Raw genomic sequence first — 18,791 nt, forward strand, 5'->3', positions numbered from 1 at the left:
CACCATCATTTGACAAATCTGATTGGAAATCCTTTTATGCAAGAGAACTTGAAGAAAGTGTCATGCCCAAAATTTAGGGCCAGAACAGAATAATTTTTTTTTTTAACTACTAACTAAATAACAATAAGTTCGCTAACATGAAACGTACTAAGTAGTTTTGGTTTTAACTATGTTTAAAATGAACTTTTATCTACTAACTTAAATAACAGAAAATAATTTAAGATTAACTACGGATTAAAAAGGGACTAGTTTAATGTCGCTCAATCTATTTAATTTATAATTAAATATCATCTTCATAATATTTAGTTCATAAACATTTAAGCTCTTCAAATTTAAAATCAATATTAACTTTATTAATATTCATTTCATGAATACCTAAACCTATTTAAATTAAAATAAATATTAATTTCATTAATATTCAGTTCATGGACTTCTCAATCAATTTAAATTTAAAATAAATATTGACTTCACTAATATTTAAACATCCCATCTTAATTAAAATTTAAAATCAAATATTATTTCATTATTATTTGTTTTACATCTCAACCTTTCAAAATATGAAATTAAATAATTCAGCCCTATATATATATATATATATATAAGATTTTATATATATATAATAATAGTAATTAATACACCCTAAAAGGGTTTACCCATGCAAACCTAGGGTTTCATCTTATTCTTTTTTTGTGTTGCAGGGGTTTTTGTGCAGGGTCGGTGGCGATTTTAACAGTAGGCGGCCGAAAGTGAGAGAGGCAGCCAAAATGGTAGAGGCGGAGGGCAGCGCCACCAGTGGGACGACCCACTGTGGGGGTCGCGGCCCACATAGTGGCCTTGGCCGCTGTGTGTGTCGCGGCTCGCACAGTGGCTACGACCACTGGCACAGAGCGCGGCCCACACAGGGAGCCGCAGGCCCCTGTGGGTACCGCGGCCCGCACAGAGGTTGTGACCTCTGTGCTGGTCGTGGCCCGCACAAGGCCTGCGAGCCTTTTGCGGCCTTCACCATTCCCCTTTGATTTAAATGTATATTTTTTTTTGTTTTATTAAAACAAAATAAAATTTGTTAAATGTTTTTTTTTTAAATATAATTATATATATATATGTATATATATATAAATATGTATATATATTTATATATATATATATATATATATTTATATATATACATACACATACATATATTTCGTTATATATTTATGTATTTATGTATATATATATGTGTGTGTAAATATATATATATATGTATTTATATATATATATATATATATGTATGTATATATATGTATATATATAAATATATTCATAGCATTTTTTATTTACATGTAGACATAAATACCTTATTTGAAATTTGGTGACCATTATTCTGATTTTAGATAGAAAAATATAAATGGTTTAATACCTTCCTAGATCCTTCACAGCAAGGGTACTTTTTTTTTTTGCTTTTAAAACCAAAATACTTTATTACTAAAACATAGATGAACTATATTAACCTTAAATTTATCTTCTACATACAGTAACTGACTGAATTAAATTAACTTTATACAGCAAATTTAACAAGTTAAAATTTTACATTTACTAGATGAAATATCTATTTAGATACTAACTTTCTGAAATAGATGAAAGATTAATTTCCAGAACTTTATTGTACTATATTGCTTTTACAGAAAATAGAAATATACAATTTATTTTCAATCTACAATATGCATGCAAATCTAATTTATGTCTTTCCTGTTTTATTCTATTTTAAGTGCTTAAGAATGGAATAAATTTCCTGCAAATCAATTTATCATAAACACATCAGATATACGATTTTTTTTTGACTTTGGAAATACTAATTTAGGAATACTCATTTCTTTTCTGCAATAAATGAATTTACTGAATCTGCAATTACTACAGCAACTAAATAGATAATAACTTTTTATTAAAATCTATCAACAACTAAAACTCATATTTTCTGCAATTAAAAAAAATGAAAACAAAATCGCAGTTAAAAAGGAAATCAGAGATTTAGATAAAATGATTTTTATATTTCAGTGACTATTGCATGCAATTCAAAAGCATTTCTTTTCAAATAGAAAGATGAATATATCTAGCTTTTTACAATCCAAAAAGTATTGTGCAAAATTTACAAGATAATTTCCTTATCTAAATAACAAATAACGAAATCCCATGTCTTTATTTCTATTTTACAATTAGACTCTCATTTCAATGAAGGAGGATATATTTCTCCTTTTAAAACTAATATTTACATCTGCAAATAATTTCTGCAACAATGACTCCTGCAACCTTCCACTTGTCCTATTTTTTTCTCCCGAAAATCTTGCATATTAAATCTCAACTATGAGCATGGAGTGCTCACCTCCCAGCCTAGGCTAACTGGTAGCCACCCCCGAGCTCGAAGAACCAAGCCCTAGACGGGAAACAAACATGCAAACACATAGAAGAAAGAATGCACACATAGAAGAATTTTCAACCCCTTATTCCTTATGCCCCCAAGGCATTCTAGCCTTATATCCCTCCTTATGACCCCCATTGCACAAACAGGCCATGCAACAAGAGTCACACAAAAATCCCTTGTGACCGCTCTCATAATGAGAGTCTCTCACTCGAGGGTTGTCACTGCTACCACCCACAAGATCCTCCTCTCTCCCAAGACTAAGAGGTCTTGAAGACTCCCAAAAACACATACAAAACATAATACAAAATACCAAATGAAATTCCCAAAAAGGAACATACAAGGAAACAGATTTCTTACACCAACATACTTTCAAACACATGCAAAAAGAAGTCATTTTAAGAAGAATGTAACCAACCTTAATCTGCCCAAAGGTAGGATAGTATTGTTGAGGAAGAGTTGCCCAATTCCACAGATCTTCTCCTTCTACCCTTAGCCAAATTTCCCTATTCCAAATCTATTCTATTCTTTTCAGAATTTCTCTTGTCTCCAAAAATGGAGAGTGGGTGATTACCCTCAAATTTTCAAATTCTTGCTTAAGAAGCTCATTGTGAGAGTTCTCACAAGTTTCTAAAAACTAAAGAGGAAGGTAAGATAGAATGGAAAAGGGAACTCTCATTCGAAAAGGAAAGTTTACAACTAGGTTCAATCTTCTAATTTCAATTTTCGCACAACTCAAAAAAGTCAAATTTTAGGGTGTCTAAAAGGTCACTTAGGAGTAGAAACTTGCCTAAAATTACCCCTAACCCTTAGGTATACCTTATGGGCTTTAGGAAACCCTATTAAACTACCCCTAGGTGTTCGTTTAACCCATTTTAAACCCCTCTGAAGTTTATTTTCGGGTCAAACCTAAGTTGACCACCCCAAAGATTCTTTACCCAAGGTATTTATGACATCACATTACATTAATTGAAAAAGCTATAGTTGAACACTTTCCCACCAAGAGACAAAAATAAAAATTTAAACTTAAATCCACACATGTGTCAAGTGACACAAAGAAAACACTTTTACAATTTAATACATGAAATCGTCTCTTGTGGATTTTACACAAATCAATTAAATAACACTTAACACACATGCATCATATACTGTTACGAATAAAATACAACATAAATAGGGTGTTGTCTCTCCAAATAGACAACCCCTGGCTTACGAACATACATAGGTCTAGGTTTGGTTCTCCGTAATATTTCCATGGTCACATGGATAACTTCCTGCGCATCTCAATTTACACATTAGTACTTTCAAATATCCACATATAATATAATTCAAAGGAATAATAATACACATCATCACTTGCATACAATTTTACATCTAAACAAATTAAATACATCTTTTATCCAAGCAATTTCACATAAGCAATTCATCATAATTCTCATAACTCAAACATACATCATAATTCTATTATCATAGTAAAGTCCTACAAATTCAATAACGACATTTATCACCGCAATTTTATCTTATCTAACAATCATGTAGTGTTCTATCTCATAAAGCATATAAATAAATCATCAATATATAGCAATGTTATCCAAATCCTGAAATCATATAAATTCTAAATTCCAAAATGCATCAAAATAAAGTATCCATAATAGTCTCAATATAAAAATCACTGAAATGTCAGACTGAGTCGAGGTGAGGCCTCACAGAAAGCAAGAAAGAAAATGAAAAACTTGAAGCACTATTTGCAAGAAAAATGCCTAAAGGTCTAGTTGGAAGTAAGTATGAAGGTAAAGCATCCTTTAAATGCTTTAATTGTAATAAGATCGTTCATATAGCTTCTAGATGCTCTGATAGACATGCTAGACTAAGAGAAGAAGCTAAAAGAACATACAAACCTAACCCTGAATATCAGAGATACAGATTTAAGAAGAATAAAGACAAATCTTGTTATCTTGCTGATGAAGGAGTGACTAATGATTCTGATGTGGATCCGGCAGACAATGGATGGGTTTTTGTTGCTATAATAGAAGACCAACCGACACCTACCATTCAACCGGTAGAGTAGGCCCTGGCAGCTAAAGTTGAAGTAAAGGATGAATGGATCATTGATTCAGGATGCTCACATCATATGTCTAGAGATAAAAGTAAATTCTTGTACTTTCAAGAATATAATGGAGGCTTAGTGAGATTTGGAGATGATAAAGCTTGTCTGATCAAAGATAAAGGTACAATATCTCTTGATGGTAAGCATAATACTGACAATGTTTACTATGTTGAAGGTTTAAAGAATAATCTTTTAAGTGTTGGTCAATTAGTTGAAAAAGGATTTCGGTTACAATTCAAAAATGGAAAACGCAAAATCATGAATAGAACTGGTTTGGAAATTGCAACCGATAATCAAACTAGAGGTAATATCTTTCATTTGAATAACAATGAAAAGACATGCTTGATTGCACATATTGATGAAAGTTGGCTATGTCATAAGAGACTCTGTCATGTAAACTTTGATTGCATGGTAAAAATCAGTACTATTAAGACAGATAGAGATTTACCTGAAATTGTCAAACCTCACAATACAGTATGTAAGGAATGTCAATTTGGAAAACAAGTTAGAGATACTTTTCAAAGTATTCTAGAAAAATCAAATAATGCTCTTGACTTAATCCATACTAATTTATGTGGTCCAACTAGAACTAAAAGTTTGCAAGGTGGTAGATATTTCATACTAATCATTGATGACTACTCTAGAATGTGTTGGGTTACTTTTCTCAGAGAAAAATCAGAAGAGCTTGGAAAGTTCAAACTGTTCAAAGCAATGGTAGAAAATGAAACTGGTAAGAAAATCAAATGTCTGAGATCAGATCAAGGAGGAGAATTTACATCTAAGGAATTTAATGCATCTTGTGAAGTGAATGGAATCAGAAGACAGCTATCAGCACCTCAGACACCACAACAAAATGTAGTTGTTGAAAGGAAAAATAGAACTATCTTGGATGCAGCAAGAAGTATGTTATCAGAAGAAAATCTACCACATGTGTATTGGAGAGGGGTAGTAAGTACATCGGTCTATACATTCAACAAAGTTTACATCAAAGGTGAAACTGATAAGACCCCTCATGAACTATGGTTTGGTATTACACCTACTCTTAAATATTTCAGAATATTTGGAAGTAAATGCTATATTAGAAGAGATGAGTATATTGGGAAATTTGATCCTAGAAGTGATGAAGGAATATTTCTTGGTTATTCATCTAAGAGTAAGGCATATAGATGTTTTAACAAAAGATTGCAGAAAATTGTTGAGAGTACAAATGTGAAGATTGATGAACAATTCAGAGGAACTTCAAGGTATATAGATTCTGAACCGGCAACAGAAATTCTAACAAATGAACCTACATTGAACACACCGGTATAGAATGAAGATCCAGTTACACTGGTATCATCTGAAAATTCCACTGTAACTAAGGAACAACAACAAACAAAGATACCTCAGTATGTAAGACTAAATCATTCTAAAGATTAGATAATTGGAAACAAATATAAAGGACTTATGATAAGAGGAAGATTCGCAAATGAAGAGGTATGTCTTATTTCTCAAATTGAACCATCATCAATTAATGAGGCATGTGAAGATAAATACTGGATTAAAGCTATGGAAGAAGAATTAGAGCAAATTGAGAAGAATAACACTTGGACATTAGTTCCCCAGCCTAAAGATAAAAATGTAATTGGAACCAAATGGGTATTCATAAACAAACTTAATGAAGATGGTAAGATTATCATAAATAAAGAAAGACTAGTGTGTAAGAGATATTCTCAGAAAGAGGGAATTGATTATAATGAGACCTTTGCACCAGTAGCTAGAATTGAGGCAGTCAGATTATTTTTGGCTTTTACAGCACATAAGAACTACAAAGTACATCAAATGGGTATTAAATGTGCATTTCTAAATGGAGATCTTGAAGAAGAAGTTTACATTGAACAACTTGGTGGATTTTCTTTGACAGATAACAAAGATATGGTTTGCAGGTTAAGGAAAGCTTTGTATGGGTTGAAGCAAGCTCCAAGAGCTTGGTATGAAAGATTGGATAAGTATCTTTTGAAGATTGATTTTTCTAAAGGTAATGCTAACAGCAAACTATATTATAAACTGACTAACGATGACATCTTGGTTATAGAAGTTTTTTTTGATGATATAATCTTTGGAGGAGAAGATGGATTATGTAAAGAATTTTCTATTGAAATGCAGCAAGAATTTGAAATGTCTATGATTGGACAAATAAAATTCTTTTTAGGATTGCAGATTTCACAGATTGGTAAAGGTATATTCTTGAGTCAATCCAAGTACTTGAAGGAGTTATTAAAGAAATTTGGGATGGAGAACTCTAAACCGGTAAGCACACCTATGACTACAAATGATAAATTATCACAAAGAGATGAATCTACACCTGTTAATCCGACTAGATACATATATATGATAGGAGGTTTACTGTATTTGACACAAACAAGACCTGATATCATGAATGCAGTATGTATTGTTTCAAGATTTCAGAGTAATCCTAGAGAAAATCATGAATCAGCAGTAAAAAGGATTTTTTGGTACTTGCAAGGCACAACAAATCTTTGATTATGGTATCCTAGAGATGAAAACTTTGAATTATGTGCATACACAGATGCAAATTGGGCAGGAGATGTGGATGATAGAAAAAGCACCACCGGCAGAGCATTTTTTCTTGGAAACAGACTAGTTTCTTGGTTGGGTAAGAAACAAAGTTGTACATCCTTATCAACAGTAGAATCAGAATATGTTGCAGCAACAACTAATTGTACACAGGTACTATGGCTTAAACAAATGTTGAAAGACATAAAGGTAAAATGCAAGGAACCTATAACTATCTATTGTGATAACACTACAGCAATTGATATATCTAAGAATCTGGTACTACATTCTAAAACCAAACATGTTTCTATCAAATTGAATTTTCTAAGGGAGAATGTTGAAGCAAAAGAAATAAAACTAGTTTATGTGAATACTAAAGAGCAGATTGCAGATATTTTCATTAAACCTCTGCCTAAGGAGACTTTTGAATATCTTAGAGATCATCTTGGGGTCATACCCCCATCGGTAGATACTTAGGAAGTTGATTTTTGTCATCAACCAGAAGAATTAACAGAGATCTTTTACTCCAACTTTGATGAGGAAGCTACTTCTTAGGAGGAGTAGTTGGTATACTGAATTGGTTGGTATTTTGTATCTGAAAAATATTTTTACTTTGGAAATTGATGTCAAAGGGGGAGAGATTGGTATGGAAAAACACAAGGAAACACATGTCACTCTCAGGGGAAGAGATTTTTACTTTGGGAGAGATTATTTATATCTGAATTTTTTATTTCTAGTTATGATCTCTTTTGGGAGATTGTTGGCTTTTGTGGCTTTTGGTATTTGGCATTTTTGTTTTGGCACTTTGATGGTTTTTCCATCTTATGTTGCCATCAATGCCAAAGGGGGAGATTGTTGGTATTTTGGTATGGTTTTGTCATTGATGTCAACACCTACTAACACTTATCAACTCTGGCACTTTGGAGAATCAACAACATTCACTGGCAAACAAATGACTTATGTACAATCACCAATATCTGGTACATCAGTAGGATATAATGATCACTGGTACTTGGAATGGCATGGAAAACACCTGGTTATGTCGAAGACATCATTTGGACACTTTGTCTTTAATATTTGTTTATTGGCATATTCATATTTTCATATTTGTTGTTACCGGAAAATAGGTCCAGGTTATACACGGGCAGGATTATCTTTTCCAGATCAGCATGGCATGCTATGGAGATGATTTATTGTTGTTGTAAATGCATCAAGCTGACATGTTGTATCAGTTATTACATCAGATATTGTTTTAATTGTAAATTAATTTTATTGTAATATCCTTTAGAGCCGACCTACTAAAATTTGTCCTCGGTTATGATATAAATGTAAGATCTTATTTATAAGATCGGATGTGGAATGCAAAGAAGAATTGTGTGAAGGTATATGCGAGAATAAGCAAAGCTATACATGTAGACATCATTTGAAGGTGAAGCAAGGTTTTTGTGAAAGCATATCAGAACTACACCGGTACTGAATCCAGCATATGAAGATGTTATTTTGAGTAGTACATCCTTATTGGATTTAACCATCCAATTGTAGTCAGTGTGACTCCTATTTTGTGTTTGAGCAGTGAGCTCTAGGTGCTTGGCCTTTCTGCATGTGCAGACCCCATTTGTATACACTTACTATCTGTAGTAGTATCATTTGATTGTGGGTAAGGTTTCTCACCGTGGTTTTTCCCCTTACAGGGTTTCCACATACAAATATTGGTGTTATGTGTTGTGGATGACTTTGTCTTTTTGTTTCATGCTTTAATCTTTACCGGTATTGCAATTAACTGATAAAACTATCAACCAGTATAAAAGACTGGTTTATCGGTATTCAAAATTAAGTTGGTTAAGTTGTTTTTGGTTTGAATTTATTTGACAACTGATTAACCCCCCCCCCCTCTCGGTTGTCTTTGGAACCTAACAGAGACAAGGTGGATATGTTGATGATGTTGAGGAATGTGTTTAAGGAAGACTTCCTTGGAGACGATGTTACTATTGTCATCCTTGTAGAAGTAGGGGTGGGGATCCCTTGGGCGATTGAATTAACCAAGCTTCTCCTCCCTGACCAAATAGTGTCAGTGGCTAGGCAACCATTTCTTCTAAACCTGAATGCGGAGCAATTGATGTGTCACAGGAAATGGGCATGAATTGGTAGGGACTTTCTCTGGAAATGGTTGCTCCTAGATGACTTTCCAAACTACAGGTGGCTTGAAGAATTATCTCATCTTATATTGTCCGAAGAATTCTACATGGAAGGAGGGCCAGATTCTTAGGGTAAACCATCCACTACCTATGCCCTAGCCCCGACCCCCTAGTAGTTTTTTTTTTGCCTATGTCCTCAAAACCTCACAGGCTTAGTGGCTCACTCATTTTGGCTTTAAAGTTTTTGAGGGACTCAAGTCTCAGACATGTAAAAATTGTAAATTTCCAAAGCATAAATATTAATGATAATTTTTCAAACTCCAATTTGTTTCAGTTTGCCTCTTATGGATATAAAAATGCTTTCTATTTCATTTTTATTAATGAAAGTTTTTCAAATGTTTTTTGTCTATGAACTACATTATTTCAATATTTTGTTAAACAATGGAAATAAATTTAATACAATGATCTTTTTTATGTAATGCTTCTTCCTCTATATTTGATATATATAAAAAAAATCAGTTTGTTCCATTAATTCTTTGTACATTGATTATGGTTGATTATAATTTTATAAATATATAAAATAAAAAAAAATAAAAAAAAGATGTTTATCTCATGAAAAAAAGGTGAATTAAAACTAAAAGTCCAACTTACTTATTGTTGAAGTTTTGAACTAGTGCATGTGTGGGTTGGTATTGGTTACATGCTATGATTTATAGTTAAGATTTTGTCATAATGAAGAAATTTGAGACATTTATGAAGGGTAGATGGGATTGCTTTCATGGAAGAGAACCAAGGGCATGGATGTCCCAAATTCACACAAAATTGATCTAATGTAGGATTTAGGAATGATAGCAAAAATGGCATCTAAGCACTTAGTACCAACCTTAACGGGAAGAGTAATAGAACCTATAGTAGGACAAGAGAAACCATCAAAGATCTTAACCACTAAATCAAATTTATCATATCAATATGTTACTTCATGCAATTGTAAAGTATACAGATATTCTTAAGTTATTACATTCACCATACATGTATAACCTAATAATCATGAGAACCCCTCGTGAGAGTATGTCTTTGATCTTTGCAGTGATATATAGACTTATAGTGGGCCATCAGATGTTTCAATAGTCTCGCTAGGATCAAAGGTAATGCATATTGCATAGGTCCTTAGGAGGTGCAGGTTTATCAATAAGATTCACCACATTATTAGACTCAAGGCCAAGGTCATTAGAAGAAAATTCAAGATTCTAGACTCAATTAGAGAATAAGATTAGACTCAATTAGATCAACGACTTACGGTGGATTTTTCATAGGCTATAAACTTTGTTGTAAATACAATCATATAATTTTTTTATAGTCTTTATTTGTTTATTAAATTAATTTGAAATAAATTAAATTAAAATTATATTAATTTAAAATTTATATTGAACTAAATTTATGTTGAACTTTTATATATATTTTTAGTCTTTATTTATTTATTAAATTAAATTAAATTAAAATTTATATTACACTAAATTATAAATTAATATTTTTAAAGAATTTTGTTACACTTTTATATTTTTTTTAAACTCTTTTTTCAAATTATATATCGTAAACATATTTTTAAAGAATTTTGTTAAACTTTAAATTAATATTTTAGATTTAATATTGAATGTTTTCTTTTTATATTAAACTTTTACCTTTCAAATTGTATATCAAAATTTAGATTTTTGTTTAGTTATTTTTTTAATTCTAGAATCTAAGTTTCATGTTCTATACTATTTTTTAATTTCATATTTTTACAAATAATATTAACATTATATTTAATAGTTATCTCAAACTATTGCACATCTTTAATTGTCTCTTATTATGAGACCCACGACATCTGACAACAAGTACCATCGTTCGTTGGATGAGCAAAGATCAATGGCTTAGGGTGGATTTCGGCCTGAATGTGGGAAGTGAACACACTTGTGAGAACTTCACCTAGAATTGAACGTTTTACATTTAATTAAATATAATTAAGTCTATAAATCTCTTTTTCGGGTGGAAGTTTAAAATGATTAAACAGACTTAAAAAACAGTCCCGAAAAGTGACTCGAGTGTGGTGACGTGCCCGAAAAATGGTAAAATTCATGGGACCCATGACAACTGACAACAGATACCATCATCTATTGGATGAGTACAGATCAACGACTTAGGGCGGATTTTGGCCCGAATGTGGGAAGTGAACACATTTGTGAGAACTTCGCCTGGAATTGAATGTTTTACATTAAATCAAATATAATTAAGTCTATAAAGCTCTATTTTGGGCTGAAGTTGACGGATTAAAGAGACTTAAAAAATAGTTCGGAAAAGTAACTCTAGTGTGGTGACATGCCCAAAATATGGAAAAAGTCATGGGACCCATGACAACTTACAACAGATACCATCGTCTGTTGGATGAGCACAGATCAACGGCTTAGGGTGGATTTCACCCCGAATGTGGGAAGTGAACACATTTCTGAGAACTTCACCCAGAATTGAACATTTTACATTTAATTAAATATAATTAAGTCAATAAAGCTCTATTTGGGGCGGAAGTTGAAGGATTAAAAAGACTTAAAAAATAGCCCAAAAAAGTGACTCAAGTGTGGTGACGTGCCCGAAAAATGGCAAAAGTCATGGGACCCATGACAACTAACAATAGATACCATCGTTCATTGGATGAGCATAGATGTATTTCTACCCGAATGTGGGAAGTGAACACACTTGTGAGAACTTCGCCCAGAATTGAACGTTTTACATTTGATGTCCTCAGAATTTAGATTGAAGAAATGAATGTTTTGTCCTTCGGCAGCGAATAGATATTAATAATAATTAATAAAATTACAACATGATTCTAGCTATTTTGCCCTTTAGGTATTACTTTTGTACTTTTCAAAGTTTTCAAAATAAGTGACTCATAAATCATAATCGTATTTCATTTCATGGAAAAACCAGTAAGTCGAGGGAGATTCAGAAACAACTACTAGATTGAGGAATGCAAGTTGCAACAGAGACTGTCTGAGCCAATCTAATGAAATAGAAATTTTGGGTAAAATATAGAACACCTACATCCCGCCTTTTTAACTTTTTTTAATCTCATAGTCCAATTTGAGGGCTATAATTTTTAGGTTTGTATCTAGCATTATTTTGAATTATTAACAATAACAGCGATGAGGAAAACGGGAAGCAGTAGTTCAACAAGAAGCCAAGTGAAAAAAAAATGTACCTAACTGAACTAGTTAAAACACCAGGTTTCACTGATGAATACCATGATATTTATGACCCTTCTATCCATGGTGAAAAGTGTATCATAGATATTCGATATGCATTGTCTAGTAAGGCGGCAAATCCAACCAGGGCAAAATTTGTTGTTTTCAACACAATGTTAAAACAAAGAAAAAATAAAATCACATCGTGGGATGTTGGATTGGGAAGCATGGTGTTACCTGAAGTATTCCCTTGCCCTGATTTTCTCATGGTCTGCACTGAAAATTATGATGAAGATAAAAAAGTAATTGTCAATAAAAATACAAAATAGGAAATTCTATCCATAAATGTAGGAGAATTTGCTCATTTGTTGAACCTAAGGTTTGAAGCACAAAACTCAAACGTCCAAATTGACCTAGGAAAGTTGGCAGAGAATTATGAGAGTCTCAGTCCAAGTCGCAGAGATTCATTTATCAAAGCTCTAATAAAGCATGGTATTCTATTGGATCAGGATCATAAGCCTCCTTATGACTCTTAACATTTTTGTTTCATGGGTTGGGGATACTATTTCCTTGCTGTCATTTTGCTTGGGATTGAAAAATGATAGGGAAGTGGGTACAAGCCTTCTTGAAATGATTTATAATATCCATTGTGTAGCTCAACTAGTAAGATATAATTTTGTTGAGCACGTTGTTCAATCCATGCAAAAACAATTACTAATGATCAAAAAAGGTTCCTGTGAGACATTTAGGTTCTCGTCCTACTTGTGCTATCTCTTTCTACCTAAGTATCGTGCAATATTCGAGACCAACAATCTTCAAATGGTCAACTATAAGATTGATGAGAAGACTCAGAATAGAACAGAGTGTCCAATATATGAATGGACACCAAAGATAAGGATGCATGATAATAGAAAGAGCTACAACCATTTTGTAGAGTTCTTTTTGGCACCAATGTATAATGAAATTATAAGCACTCCAATGCCTAGATTGTCTGTGTCTTGTAGAGATTGCATTCAACTTGGAAGTCAAATAGAATTGGCTGACTGGTTCTTCATGGAAGAATACACTGTGTTAAGGTTTTACGGATCAGCAGTAAAACCATACAGACTTCTAATAGATGTGACAGAGAGGGTATTTGCATTGGAATATGTACGACAGTTGAAGAGCACAGATAGGCACTTCCATGGTCAGCAAAAGAAGAGAATATTTCCTTCCTTTCCTTTCTCATGTGGAGGGTTCACATTTGAGAGAAAAGCATTCAATGTGGCACATGATTTTTTGACAGTTTTTAGCTTTGGTGATGAGGGTCTCTGGCAGTATGATCCAATTCGTGTAGTTCAAGCAAGGCTTAAGAAAAATGGGAACTCTTTAGCTTTATGTCAACATGAAAGTAAACCATTGCTAGAAAATATTAGAAACATGGACTCCTGGGATGAGGCAAAAAAAGAGAGAGAGAAAATTGTCGTTGACAATAATATTTCAATAGAATAAATGTCATCATAAATTATGGCATTGCACACACAGAGGACAATAGAGGAGGGTCAGGGCATCCAAAATAGGAGGTCCTACAATTTCTACCAAAAATTTGCTAATCCATCTAACAAATCTATTCCCAAATCAATTCTGCAAGAATGTAAAGAGAGTTATTGGACTCAAACCAAAATAAATGATTTTTGGACTATGAGGAATAATCTCAGTGAACCAAAGACCAGTGCAGAATTTGAGACCATCAACGAGGATGAAGAGTTTAGAAAATTGTGGAATATGGAGCATCTCACAACAGCATATGACAAGAGTGAAGATGATGATGAGTATGAGGTTGATGACACTTCAACAACTACTACAGTCCCTAAAATATGAGGTGGAGTCAATGAGTCCATGAAAGAAAAATATAGCAAAGGGGCAAACATTATGGAAAAAATGGGTTTTGTAGGTGGTGGTCTAGGTCCTAGAGGAGAAGGTATTTGGTATCCACTTGAGGTACAACTTCCATCAGATTCAAAATCAAAATCTCTTGTTAAACCATTCATTGGACTTGATTCTTCATATTCATCACAAAAAGGTACTACTCATTACCCTCAGGATCCACCTACATTTGTTTCAAGTACAAATCCACAACCACCACCATATCATGGTATTCCCATTGGTGGTGAATCAAGTGCCATTTCCACTGGTGTTGAATCTGGGGATAGTATTCCTATTAGTGTTCAGTCAAGTGTCACTATGATTGGTGGGGCTGGCATGGGTACTACTACTGATACTTGTTTTCTTGGTGTTGGACAAGGGCAACAACAAAATATCTCTCGCAAGAGGCCACTAGTGGTAGACACTCATACTATTCATAATCCTATATCAAGTGCCACTAACACTACAAATCAATCATTTGCAGCTTAAGATCACACACCTCAAAAGATTATAAAAACTACACATGAAAGTGTTAGTAGGATAGGATCAGGAATGGTTGTTGGTAATCCTAGTAATGCATTAGTTAAAACCATAGGCATAAGTGGAACTGGAGCCTTTGTTATTCCTATGTCACCTTTCAAACATTCATTTGCTTCAGCAAGCCCAGATTTTCAATTTTGTGATTACTATGAAAAATTTGAACACACAACAAATGTAAATAAAGAAAAAAAGAGAGCATTTCATAGGGTTGCCCTGACTGAAGTTTTAGACGAACAACCTGCAAGGAATAGGGTATTTCCAACATATGGCCCACACAAAGATATGATGGAGTTCATGGTTGTTATGCCCCCAACTAAAGATAAAAATCCACCACACAATCAGATAGATCCCTCTGAATTTCAAGCTAGCACCTTCCAAATGGATTTTTCCAAAGTACATAATGTGGACAAAATTAGTGTGTCAAAAAGGACTAATGAAGTAGTCTACACTTCACTATGGCTAAAGGTGGAGAGAGAGAAAACAAACTAGAGAAACAAATAGAAAAGTTACAGGCAGACCTGGAAAACAAAAAATCAAAGAGGAAAGAAGCAGATAACAAGTGCAATGATTTACAGAAAAGGATAAAAAATTTGGGCTCTGTAGTAGAAATTGCAGAGTAGGAAAAGATGGATGCAGAATTGAAGGACCTAAGAGAAAAACTGGCTAAAAGTAGTAAAAAAATTGATGAGGAAAGAGCCATTTTTCAAAAATTATATAAAATTATGAGTTTGATGTTGCCGAAATAAGAAAAATATAGGACCTACTGGATCATGAGAAGGAAAAAGAAAAACATTTGCAAGAGGAAGTGGAGGAAGAAAGAAAAAAATGTGCACAAATGAAAGAAGACCTGCACAATGTAAATGATAAAATTTAAACTTTGGAGGATAGATTGAAAGATAATATGAAAAATACAACGAAGTATATACAAGAAAACACTTGGTGGAAAATAATGTAGAGGAGTGACAAGTTGTGTGAATGGTTTGAATTGAATGAAAGTCTAAGATTAATTTATATGAAAATCAAAGGGCACTTTGAGAAGAGCATACATGTTTATTCAAAAGAGGATATGGCAAAATAGATTCTGCAAGTAGTCTACAGTACCAATGATAGCTACTTTGCATCCAAGGGAATTAAGAGCCACATTGATGCCACAATTAAGACATCATCTATCCTTCAAAAATTTTAGAAACTAAGGGAAACATCAGAAGTTATGGCTAAATGTGGAAAAAAGATATTGAAGCTACAAGAAAAGAAAACTACTTTGATTAAACTTGGTTTGCCTAAGACCATTGACCCATCAAATAAATTCATTGGAAAAGAAGCCTACAAAAAAAGCATGGAGATAAAAATGAAGTCTGATTTAGACTTGCTTCCTAAGAACACAACTCCCCAAATCTTTCTGGAATTCATCCAACCATTTACAACTCTGAATGCGGTATTGGGTGAAACAGTGATGTCAAATCGCTCTTTTAAATATGGATTGTTGACGAAGTTGCAGTTGACTTTCCATAGTTTACAAAATATTGACCTTCCATCAGAGGAACAGTGGAGCACCCTACAAAAACTAGCATAGAAATCTTAAGAATTATAGTATGTATTGCACAGTTTTCTTCTTTTACTCTTAATTTCAAGGTTTTATGTTTTTTCTATTTGGAATTTGGCATTGCTTGAAATAACTTTGTTTTATGAATAGGAAAAAACTAGCACTCGCTATTGCTAAATTGCTAATCCAGCCTATGAATCTATGATGTAGAGTGCAAAAGTTCAGCCTGTAAATTTGTATTCTCAAATTCTCCCAAGCTTTAAAATTTATGCATTTCTCTATTTCTGATTACTAGGTTTTGGGCACTGCTATTATCTATATTTAATTTGTCATGGCTTGAATTAATATTTAATTTTGAACTTTGTTATTTGAACAAGAGACATCAGACATGTAGCAGTTGTTAAATTGCTAATTCGGCTTGTGATGGCCATGTAAATTTGTGCTTAGTTTGTGATTTTTATGTTGAGTCTTCACATGTTGCAATTCGACCTAAAGTTGTTGTTTCTCCCTTGTTTCTATAAAAGGGAATTCAGGGTCATTTGCAAAGGGTTCTAAAACTTTCTATTGACTTTTGCATGGATAATCACATAGATTGGTGTATTACTATTGAATGAATTGTATCATATGGCTATATTTTGAAAGAATTAATGAAAATATAAATTCTCAAACATGTATAAATAAACATCTCTGTATCAATAAACACATTATGGTCTTTTATTATGTTATTTTCAATCTGGAAATAGAAAGTTGAAAAATATAATTACAAATCAATATTAAATTCTAATTGCAAAAAGTTAACAGACTCATAAAATATCATCAAGATATCAACCATAATAATATGCTTTTGTAATATGAATGATGAGATATAGTAATAAGATTAATAAATACCAATGTCTTACAGTTGTCATTCATCCTCATCAAATTTAGAGCTTTCTTGATTATTGTCTGTGGTTTCTTCACTCTGAGTCTGCATACCTTCATTAAATTGCATCTCAATGCTACTAGTAGGTCCAGTACATGAGTCAATAGTCTCACTGGCACTTTGGTTTGAAGTGTTTCCCAAACCTCTTCTTTCACATTTGGACCTCCGGATTTGTAGTTCCCTATCGTAAGGAAAAGTGTGGACATCATAAGTAGATGTATAGAGCCTCAAGCAATTTTCCAAATTTTTGTATAGTTTGTTTCTTAGATTTGATTTTAGGAACCCCAAAGCACTAAAAACTCTCTCATCTTCCACCAAACCCAATATCATGGTAAGACATAAATCAGCAAGCTTCAAATATTTTGGCATTGAATCATGCAACGCTACGTTCTCAGCTATATATTTCTAAAGCCTTGTTATTGATCCCTCTTCACGGGGATTCTCTATTGTGCCATATTTTTCTCTGATAGTGTATGCAAAACAAGATGATTTCTCTCAAAGATGAGTTTCATCTAATATTCCATTTATAGTTACTCCATTCAATTCTCTGGATATGCAAAATTGTTTTGTCAAAGTCAGTAGCTTGCTTTGAAAATCAGTTGCACTGTTGAGGCTCCAATATTGAGGAAACACAATATACATGGCTTCGAGTAGGTTGTTAGCAGGTAATCTGCTTCTAATTTGTGAGAAAAGATCATAAGCAATTTTCTTCATAAAAGTAGTTACAATCTCAACAATCTTGTTGAAATCTTCCATTGTAACTCTTGCTAGTTATTTCCTGGGGTGCTTTTCTGGTTCCTCGGGTTCGATTGTGGTATAGAAGTGCATTGGTATCTCAACTCCCTATACATTGGCACATACCTCCCTGTTTGCGCCGATTTATAAAAATTTATCAAGATTTTTCAAATCTGTGAGTGTCCGCCACTTAACAAATTTTTCATCAGATAGTGTTGGTTGATTTTGATAGAGATTGTTGAGGGTCATGCATGTCATCTTACGCAGCGTAGCATATTCTGCAATATACAAAGTTCATTTTTGGGCAGCCTTTATAATATTCCTCATTTCCTCTAGCATGGGAAGAAGAGCTACTAAAGTTAAGAGTGTCTCTAGATTACTTAACCTCCGAAGAAGGTCAAGAAATTTTGGTTGCTCTGATTCATCATGATGCGTGTGAAATAGTCCAATCAAGGATGGATATTCTGAAAAAACTTGATGCACTAGACCATCCAAAGAGATCCATCTAGTATCATTATCCTTGAGAAGATCTTTCCTGTCAGTTATTCCATCAACAAAGTGTTGAAATTCCATAAATCGCTTGGGACTTCGACAGAAGTGTGAGTAGAGCTCTCTGATTAAAATTTCAATTTTTTTTACCAAAGCATACTTTCTCACAATTCCAAAGCTAGATTCATTATGTGAGCCATACAATGAATTGCAGTAATGTATGGTGCAAATGAAGTTTTAATATTTGTA

Source organism: Cryptomeria japonica, chromosome 3, assembly GCF_030272615.1.
Source record: "Cryptomeria japonica chromosome 3, Sugi_1.0, whole genome shotgun sequence".
Lineage (NCBI taxonomy): Eukaryota > Viridiplantae > Streptophyta > Pinopsida > Cupressales > Cupressaceae > Cryptomeria > Cryptomeria japonica.